Genomic DNA, 10,012 nt, shown 5'->3' on the forward strand with positions numbered 1-10,012 from the left:
AGCGGCTGCGGAACCGGGAGCTCTATCATTTTGCCTGGGCACTGCTGGTTGTCTGTGTACACTGAGGTATGCCGGCAGGTATCGATCCACTCCTGTACCATGTGGTGTTGGGTGCTCTGGTGCACAGATGAGCCAACACAGTTGTATGTGGTACAACTCTATTTTATTATAACTCTTATAATACAGTTCGTTCTGGATACTCTGCACGTGCTGTCTCCCTGAGTGTGTTTGGTAACAGATGTGTCCTGGTTCTCCTCTGCAGCTAATACTGACCACCGGGGGTCGTGTCTGTGCTTTTATATCTTTCTGTCATTGGTTGTGGTGATGTGTGTTCTGATTTGTCTGTTGGTGTGTCTATCATGATGTGTGTGTTTGAATATCATGACAAAAAGGTTTGAAAAAAGTGCTTTAGCACACAAGGGAAAACAAGCTTTAAGGTTGGTGTTGCAGGGATTGCACCAACATTTTCTGCATTCACCATGAAATGTTGAGCATCACTCCAGCTGTCAATTTCCATTGAAGGCACTAGCTGAGATTTAAACTCAGGATCTCCTGTTTACTAGACAGGCGCTTTAACCATCTAAGCCACAGCACCAGCATACAAGCTTAGCGTGCAAGTTTAGAACAGATTTCAATCATTTTGATTCAACATCAGTTTTCCTGACATCTCATACGGGCCTTCCGAGTGCAAATTAAAATATTCATTGGCACTGGTCTTTGAAACTGTAAAATTGCATTTATTACTGGAAATGCTGGATTTGCAGCAGTTCTGCATGGGATAAGTAAACAAACAGGAAATGATTGGTCGAACTGGGAAGTGAGTGAACATGAACAGAAATCTATTGTGGTATAATACAGGACAATGTCAGGAGAGAGTTTTAGCATGAACTGAAAATGTAGCAAACTTCTTGACAATTCTCCATGGCTGTTACACTTTAGCAAAGATGATATGGTCACCGTTCTTCCATTTTTCCTGACCCATTTTGCATTCTTTATTCATCTTTTTTGTTGTTCATTGGGAAGCAAACGTCTTGAGCCAAAGTAAGAGCCCTGATCGGGACTTGAACGCTGGGTCCTCATATTAAAATTCTGAAGCTCTATCGAATGAGCTAGCAAGGCCTAATCTTTGCTGGTTCTCGAAGTTACTTCAAAGTCTCATGAGGGATGTTTTGAATTTCCTTCTTTGGTGACGCAGCCTCTCCAGCTCATTTTACTCGCAGGCACAGCAGCAACCTCCGTTTGGCTTCCTTTCACAAATTCTTCAGCTTGCACCAACTACTCGCTTCTTACCAGTGACTTGTGATGTGACAACAGTTGTCACCCCCGGACCTGCACTGTCACTTCAAGGCTTTGAAGATTACGATTAATTCGGTGAAATATAATGTGGAAGCTACAAAGACACAGATTGTATTGTGAGAGAGAGTAAAGGGTGTCACCTGGTGTTTGTTGTGGCAGAGTGTGAATGCAAGTAAGGTTAACCGGTCAAGTTGCAAAGTGTCAAAATCTCAAAGTTTTTGGGTGGAAATAGATTTGTCAGCACCAAATCTTCATGCAAAACGGACCGCTATTTCTCCCGCCCGAATTGTTCTTCCTAACGTACAGCAACAGAAATTGTTCAATATTAAAGCAAATTACTGCGGATGTGAAATCTCAAAGAAAAAGGGGAAAAGATGGAAAAGCTCAGCGGTTCTGGCGGCATCTGGGAAGAAAGAACTGAGCAATTTTTTCGACTCAGGTTGACTCTTCGGCAGAGCAAATCAGTTAATCATTCAATCGTTACACTCTGTTGTCGTTGCTATACTTTTAAAATGTTCCTCCAGGTTTTCTTGAGGGAAATCCTATTATGCATTCAAAGGAAAATACCGCGGATGCTGCAAATCTGCAAGAGAAACTAAAAGTGAGAGGATAAAATCTTTAAAATTCTGAGGTTATCCGTGGTGCCAGACACAGAGTTAAAGTTTCAAATGCGCGATATCCTTCTACAAGGCTGAAGCGAGGAGGAAATGCGATGGTGTAGGTGAGCAAAATTGAAGATGATCGGAAAATGTGAGTTTAAAGGTTTGAAAAAATTGCTTCAGCACACAAGGGAAAGCGAGCTTTAAGGTTCGCGTTGCAGGGATTGTGCCAACATTTCCTGCATTTACCATGATGCATTCAGCATCACTCCAGCTGTTAATTTCCATTGAAGGCACTGCTGAGATTTGAACTCAGGATCTCCTGTTTACGAGACAGGCGCTATAACCAGCTAAGCCACAGCACCAGCATGCATGCTTAGCTTGCAAGTTTAGAACAGATTTCAATCATTTTGATTCAACATCAGTTTTCTTGCCATCTCATACGGGCCTTCCGAGTGCATATTACAACATTCTTTGGAACTGTAAAATTGCATTTATTACTGGAAATGCTAGATTTGTAGCAGTTCTGCATGGGATTAGCAAACAAACAGGAAATGATTGGTCGAACTGGGAAGTGAGTGAACATGACCAGAAATCTATTGTGGTTTAATACAGGACAATGTCAGGAGAGAATTTTAACATGAACTGAAAATGATGCAAACTTCTTGACAATTCTCCATGGCTGTTGCTCTTTAGCAAAGATGATATTGTCACCGTTCTTCCATTTTCCCTGACTCGTTCTGCATTCTTTATTCTTCTTTTTTGTTGTTCGTTGGGAAGCAAACGTCTTGAGCCAAAGTAAGAGCCCTGATAGGGACTTAAACGCTGGACCCTCATAATAAAAGTCTGAAGCTCTACCGAATGAGCTACCAAGGACTAATCTTTGCTGGTTCTCATAATTTACTTCAACGTCTCATCGGATGGTTTGAATTTCCTTCTTTGGTGATGCAGCCTCTCCAGCTCATTTTACTCGCAGGCAGAGCAGCAGCCTCCGTTTGGCTTCCTTTCACAAATTCTTCAGCTTGCACCAACTACTCGCTTCTCACCAGTGACTAGTGATGTGACATCAGTTGTTACCCCCGGACCTGCACTGTCACTTCAAGGCTTTGAAGGTTACGTTTAATTCGGTGAAATATAAGTGGGAAGCTACAGAGACACAGATTGTATTGTGAGAGAGAGTAAACGGTGTCATCTGGTGTTTGTTGTGGCAGAGTGTGAATGCAAGTAAGGTTAACCGGTCAAGTTGCAAAGTGTCAAAATCTCAAAGTTTTTGGGTGGAAATAGATTTGTCAGCACCAAATCTTCATGCAAAACGGACCGCTATTTCTCCCGCCCGAATTGTTCTTGCTAACGTACAGCAACAGAAATTGTTCAATATTGAAGCAAATTACTGCGGATGTGAAATCTTATAGAAAAAGGGGAAAAGATGCAAAATCTCAGCGGTTCTGGCGGCATCTGGGAAGAGAGAACTGAGCAATTTTTTCGACTCAGGGTCACTCTTCGGCAGAGCAAATCAGTTAATCATTCAATCGTTACACTCTGTTGTCGTTGCTATACTTTTAAAATGTTCCTCCAGGTTTTCTTGAGGTAAATCCTATTATGCATTCAAAGGAAAATACCGCGGATGCTGCAAATCTGCAAGAGAAACTAAAAGTGAAAGGATACAACCGGTCAAGATTGTATTGTGAGAGAGAGTAAAGGGTGTCATCTGGTGTTTGTTGTGGCAGAGTGTGAATGCAAGTAAGGTAAACCGGTCATGTTGCAAAGTGTCAAAATCTCAAGGTTTTTGGGTGGGAAAAGATTTGTCAGCACCAAATCTTCATGCAAAACGGACCGCTATTTCTCCCGCCCGAATTGTTCTTGCTAACGTACAGCAACAGAAATTGTTCAATATAAAAGCAAATTACTGCGCATGTGAAATCTCAAAGAAAAAGGGGAAAAGATGGAAAATCTCAGCGGTTCTGGCGGCATCTGGGAAGAGAGAACTGAGCAATTTTTTCGACTCAGGGTCACTCTTCGGCAGAGCAAATCAGTTAATCATTCAATCGTTACACTCTGTTGTCGTTGCTATACATTTAAAATGTTCCTCCACGTTTTCTTGAGGTAAATCCTATTATGCATTCAAAGGAAAATACCGCAGATGCTGCAAATCTGCAAGAGAAACTAAAAGTGAGAGGATAAAATCTTTAAAACTCTGAGGTTATCCGTGGTGCCAGACTCAGAGTTAAAGTTTCAAATGCGCGATATCCTTCTACAAGGCTGAAGCGAGGAGGAAATGCGATGGTGTAGGTGAGCAAAATTGAAGATGAGCGGAAAATGGGAGTTAAAAGGTTTGAAAAAAGTGCTTCAGCACACAAGGGAAAAAAAACAAGCTTTAACGTTCGCGTTGCAGGGATTGTGCCAACATTTTCTGCATTTACCATGAAATGTTCAGCATCACACCAGCCGTTAATTTCCATTGAAGGCACTGCTGAGATTTGAACTCAGGATCTCCTGTTTACAAGACAGGCGCTTTAACCATCTAAGCCACAGCACCAGCATGCAAAATTAGTGTGCAAGTTTAGAACAGATTTCAATCATTTTGATTCAACATCAGTTTTCTTGCCATCTCATACGGGCCTTCCGAGTGCATATTAAAACATTCTTTGGAACTGTAAAATTGCATTTATTACTGGAAATGCTGGATTTGTAGCAGTTCTGCATGGGATTAGTAAACAAACAGGAAATGATTGGTCGAACTGGGAAGTGAGTGAACATGACCAGAAATCTATTGTGGTATAATACAGGACAATGTCAGGAGAGAGTTTTAAAATGAACTGAAAATGTAGCAAACTTCTTGACAATTCTCCATGGCTGTTGCTCTTTAGCAAAGATGATATTTTCACCGCTCTTCCATTTTCCTTGACCCGTTCTGCATTCTTTCTTCGTATTTTTTGTTGTTCATTGGGAAGCAAACATCTTGAGCCAAAGTAAGAGCCCTGATAGGGACTTGAACGCTGGACCCTCATATTAAAAGTCTGAAGCTCTACCGAATGAGTTACCAAGGCCTAATCTTTGCTGGTTCTCATAATTTACTTCAACGTCTCATGAGGGATGTTTTGAATTTCCTTCTTTGGTGATGCAGCCTCTCCATCTCATTTTACTCGCAGGCATTGCAGCAGCCTCCGTTTGGCTTCCTTTCACAAATTCTTCAGCTTGCACCAACTACTCGCTTCTTACCAGTGACTTGTGATGTGACATCAGTTGTTTCTCCCGGACCTGCACTGTCACTTCAAGGCTTTGAAGATTACGTTTAATTCGGTGAAATATAGTGGAAAGCTACAAAGACACAGATTGTATTGTGAGAGAGAGTAAAGGGTGTCATCTGGTGTTTGTTGTGGCAGAGTGTGAATGCAAGTAAGGTTAACCGGTCAAGTTGCAAAGTGTCAAAATCTCAAAGTTTTTGGGTAGAAATAGATTTGTCAGCGCCAAATCTTCATGCAAAACGGACCGCTATTTCTCCCGCCCGAATTGTTCTTCCTAACGTACAGCAACAGAAATTGTTCAATAAAAAAGCAAATTATTGCGGATGTGAAATCTCAAAGAAAAAGGGGAAAAGATGGAAAATCTTAGCGGTTCTGGCGGCATCTTGGAAGAGAGAACTGAGCAATTTTTTCGACAAATGGGTCACTATTCGGCAGAGCAAATCAGTTAATCATTCAATCGCTACACTCTGTTGTCGTTGCTATACTTTTAAAATGTTCCTCCAGGTTTTCTTGAGGTAAATCCTATTATGCATTCAAAGGAAAATACCGCGGATGCTGCAAATCTGCAAGAGAAACTAAAAGTGAGAGGATAAAATCTTTAAAAATCTGAGGATATCCGTGGTGCCAGACACAGAGTTAAAGTTTCAAATGCGCGTGATCCTTCTACAGGGCTGAAGCGAGGAGGAAATGCGATGGTGTAGGTGAGCAAAATTGAAGATGAGCGGAAAATGGGAGTTGAACGGTTTGAAGAAAGTGCTTCAGCACACAAGGGTAAACAAGCTTTAAGGTTTGCGTTGCAGGGACATTGCCAACATTTTTTGCATTCACCATGGAATGTTGTGCCTCACTCCAGCTGCTAACTTCCATTGAGAGCACAGCTGAGATTTGAACTCAGGACCTCCTGTCTGCAAGACAGGCACTTTAACCATCTAAGGCACAGCACCAGCATGCAAGGTTAGCGTGCAAGTTTAGAACAAATTTCAATCATTTTGATTCAACATCAGTTTTCCTGACATCTCATACGGGCCTTCCGAGTGCAAATTAAAATTTTCATTGGCACTGGTCTTTGAAACTGTAAAATTGCACTTATTACTGGAAATGCTGGATTTGTAGCAGTACTGCATGGGATAAGTAAACAAACAGGAAATGATTGGTCTAACTGGGAAGTGAGTGAACATGACCAGAAATCTATTGTGGTATAATACAGGACAATGTCAGGAGAGAGTTTTAACATGAACTGAAAATGTAGCAAACTTCTTGACAATTCTCCATGGCTGTTGCTCTTTAGCAAAGATGATATTGTCACCGCTCTTCCATTTTCCCTGACCCGTTCTGCATTCTTTCTTCTTCTTTTTTGTTGTTCATTGGGAAGCAAACGTCTTGCGCCAAAGTAAGAGCCCTGATAGGGACTTGAACGCTGGACCCTCATAATAAAAGTCTGAAGCTCTACCGAATGAGCTACCAAGGCCCAATCTTTGCTGGTTCTCATAAGTTACTTCAAAGTCTCATGAGGGATGTTTTGTATTTCCTTCTTTGGTGATGCAGCCTCTCCAGCTCATTTTACTCGCAGGCACAGCAGCAGCCTCCGTTTGGCTTCCTTTCACAAATTCTTCAGCTTGCACCAACTACTCGCTTCTTACCAGTGACTTGTGATGTGACATCTGTTGTTACCCCCGGACCTGCACTGTCACTTCAAGGCTTTGAAGATTACGTTTAATTCGGTGAAATATAAGTGGGAAGCTACAAAGACACAGATTGTATTGTGAGAGAGAGTAAAGGGTGTCATCTGGTGTTTGTTGTGGCAGAGTGTGAATGCAAGTAAGGTTAACCGGTCAAGTTGCAAAGTGTCAAAATCTCAAAGTTTTTGGGTGGAAAGAGATTTGTCAGCACCAAATCTTCATGCAAAACGGACCGCTATTTCTCCCGCCCGAATTGTTCTTGCTAACGTACAGCAACAGAAATTGTTCAATATTAAAGCAAATTACTGCGGATGTGAAATCTCAAAGAAAAAAGGAAAAAGATGGAAAATCTCAGCGGTTCTGGCGGCACCTGGGAAGAGAGAACTGAGCAATTTTTTCGACTCAGGGTGACTCTTCGGCAGAGCAAATCAGTTAATCATTCAATCGTTACTCTCTGTTGTTGTTGCTATACATTTAAAATGTTGCTCCAGGTTTTCTTGAGGTAAATCCTATTATGCATTCAAAGGAAAATACCGCGGATGCTGCAAATCTGCAAGAGAAACTAAAAGTGAGAGGATAAAATCTTTAAAAATCGGAGGGTATCCGTGGTGCCAGACACAGAGTTAAAGTTTCAAATGCGCGATATCCTTCTGCAAGGCTGAAGCGAGGATGAAATGCGATGGTGTAGGTGAGCAAAATTGAAGATGAGCGGAAAATGTGAGTTTAAAGGTTTGAAAAAATTGCTTCAGCACACAAGGGAAAACGAGCTTTAAGGTTCGCGTTGCAGGGATTGTGCCAACATTTTCTGCATTCACCATGAAATGTCATGCATTACTCTAACTATTAATTTCCATTTGAAGGCACTGCTGAGATTTGAACTCAGGATCTCCTGTTTACTAGACAGGCGCTTTAACCATCTAAGCCACAGCACCAGCATGCAAGCTTAGCGTGCAAGTTTAGAACAGATTTCAATCATTTTGATTCAACATCAGTTTTACTGACATCTCATACGGGCCTTCCGAGTGCAAATTAAAATATTCATTGGCACTGGTCTTTGAAACTGTAAAATTGCATTTATTACTGGAAATGCTGGATTTGTAGCAGTTCTGCATGGGATAAGTAAACAAACAGGAAATGATTGGTCGAACTGGGAAGTGAGTGAACATGACCAGAAATCTATTGTGGTTTAATACAGGACAATGTCAGGAGAGAGTTTTAACATGAACTGAAAATGTAGCAAACTTCTTGACAATTCTCCATGGCTGTTGCTCTTTAGCAAAGATGATATTTTCACCGCTCTTCCATTTCCCTGACCCGTTCTGCATTCTTTCTTTGTCTTTTTTGTTGTTCATTGGGAAGCAAACGTCTCGAGCCAAAGTAAGAGCCCTGATAGGGACTTGAACGCTGGACCCTCATATTAAAAGTCTGAAGCTCTACCAAATGAGCTACCAAGGCCTAATCTTTGCTGGTTCTCATAATTTACTTCAACGTCTCATGAGGGATGTTTTGAATTTCCTTCTTAGGTGATGCAGCCTCTCCAGCTCATTTTACTCGCAGGCATAGCAGCAGCCTCCGTTTGGCTTCCTTTCACAAATTCTTCAGCTTGCACCAACTACTCGCTTCTTACCACTGACTTGTGATGTGACATCAGTTGTTACCCCCGGACCTGCACTGTCACTTCAAGGCTTTGAAGATTACGTTTAATTCGGTGAAATATAAGTGGAAAGCTACAAAGACACAGATTGTATTGTGAGAGACAGTCAAGGGTGTCATCTGGTGTTTGTTGTGGCAGAGTGTGAATGCAAGTAAGGTTAACCGGTCACGTTGCAAAGTGTCAAAATCTCAAAGTTTTTGGGTGGAAATAGATTTGTCAGCGCCAAATCTTCATGCAAATCGGACCGCTATTTCTCCCGCCCGAATTGTTCTTGCTAACGTACAGCAACAGAAATTGTTCAATATAAAAGCAAATTACTGCGGATGTGAAATCTCAAAGAAAAAGGGGAAAAGATGGAATATCTCAGCGGTTCTGGCGGCACCTGGGAAGAGAGAACTGAGCAATTTTTTCGACTCAGGGTGACTCTTCGGCAGAGCAAATCAGTTAATCATTCAATCGTTACACTCTGTTGTCGTTGCTATACTTTTAAAATGTTCCTCCAGGTTTTCTTGAGGTAAATCCTATTATGCATTCAAAGGAAAATACCGCGGATGCTGCAAATCTGCAAGAGAAACTAAAAGTGAGATGATAAAATCTTTAAAATTCTGAGGTTATCCGTGGTGCCAGACACAGAGTTAAAGTTTCAAATGCGCGATATCCTTCTACAAGGCTGAAGCGAGTAGGAAATGCGATGGTGTAGGTGAGCAAAATTGAAGATGAGCGGAAAATGTGAGTTTAAAGGTTTGAAAAAATTGCTTCAGCACACAAGGGAAAACGAGCTTTAAGGTTCGCGTTGCAGGGATTGTGCCAACATTTTCTGCATTCACCATGAAATGTAATGCATTACTCTAACTATTAATTTCCATTTGAAGGCACTGCTGAGATTTGAACTCAGGATCTCCTGTTTACTAGACAGGCGCTTTAACCATCTAAGCCACAGCACCAGCATGCAAGCTTAGCGTGCAAGTTTAGAACAGATTTCAATCATTTTGATTCAACATCAGTTTTACTGACATCTCATACGGGCCTTCCGAGTGCAAATTAAAATATTCATTGGCACTGGTCTTTGAAACTGTAAAATTGCATTTATTACTGGAAATGCTGGATTTGTAGCAGTTCTGCATGGGATAAGTAAACAAACAGGAAATGATTGGTCGAACTGGGAAGTGAGTGAACATGACCAGAAATGTATTGTGGTATAATACAGGGCAATGTCAGGAGAGAATTTTAACATGAACTGAAAATGAAGCAAACTTCTTGACAATTCTCCATGGCTGTTGCTCTTTAGCAACGATGATATTGTCACCGATCTTCCATTTTCCCTGACCCGTTCTGCATTCTTTATTCTTCTTTTTTGTTGTTCATTGGGAAGCAAACGTCTTGAGCCAAAGTAAGAGCCCTGATAGGGACTTGAACGCTGGACCCTCATATTAAAAGTCTGAAGTTCTACCGAATGAGTGACCAAGGCCTAATCTTTGCTGGTTCTCATAATTTACTTCAACGTCTCATGAGGGATGTTTTGAATTTCCTTCTTTGGTG

The 10,012-nt window shown here is 41.4% G+C and overlaps 4 non-coding genes across 4 annotated transcripts; all 4 read right to left on the reverse strand.

Annotated features, from left to right (window-relative positions):
- Positions 1 to 2,186: 2,186 nt before the first annotated feature.
- Positions 2,187 to 2,260, reverse strand: trnat-cgu (transfer RNA threonine (anticodon CGU)). The gene has a single exon. It is a non-coding gene; the product is annotated as a tRNA-Thr (tRNA).
- A 2,097-nt stretch (positions 2,261 to 4,357) lies between these two features.
- trnat-ugu (transfer RNA threonine (anticodon UGU)) lies at positions 4,358 to 4,431 on the reverse strand. Its single transcript has one exon. It is a non-coding gene; the product is annotated as a tRNA-Thr (tRNA).
- A 3,246-nt stretch (positions 4,432 to 7,677) lies between these two features.
- Positions 7,678 to 7,751, reverse strand: trnat-agu (transfer RNA threonine (anticodon AGU)). The gene has a single exon. It is a non-coding gene; the product is annotated as a tRNA-Thr (tRNA).
- A 1,592-nt stretch (positions 7,752 to 9,343) lies between these two features.
- On the reverse strand, positions 9,344 to 9,417 carry trnat-agu (transfer RNA threonine (anticodon AGU)). The gene has a single exon. It is a non-coding gene; the product is annotated as a tRNA-Thr (tRNA).
- Between the last annotated feature and the right edge of the window lie 595 nt (positions 9,418 to 10,012).

The sequence above is a fragment of the Scyliorhinus torazame genome, chromosome 4 (assembly GCF_047496885.1).
Source record: "Scyliorhinus torazame isolate Kashiwa2021f chromosome 4, sScyTor2.1, whole genome shotgun sequence".
Lineage (NCBI taxonomy): Eukaryota > Metazoa > Chordata > Chondrichthyes > Carcharhiniformes > Scyliorhinidae > Scyliorhinus > Scyliorhinus torazame.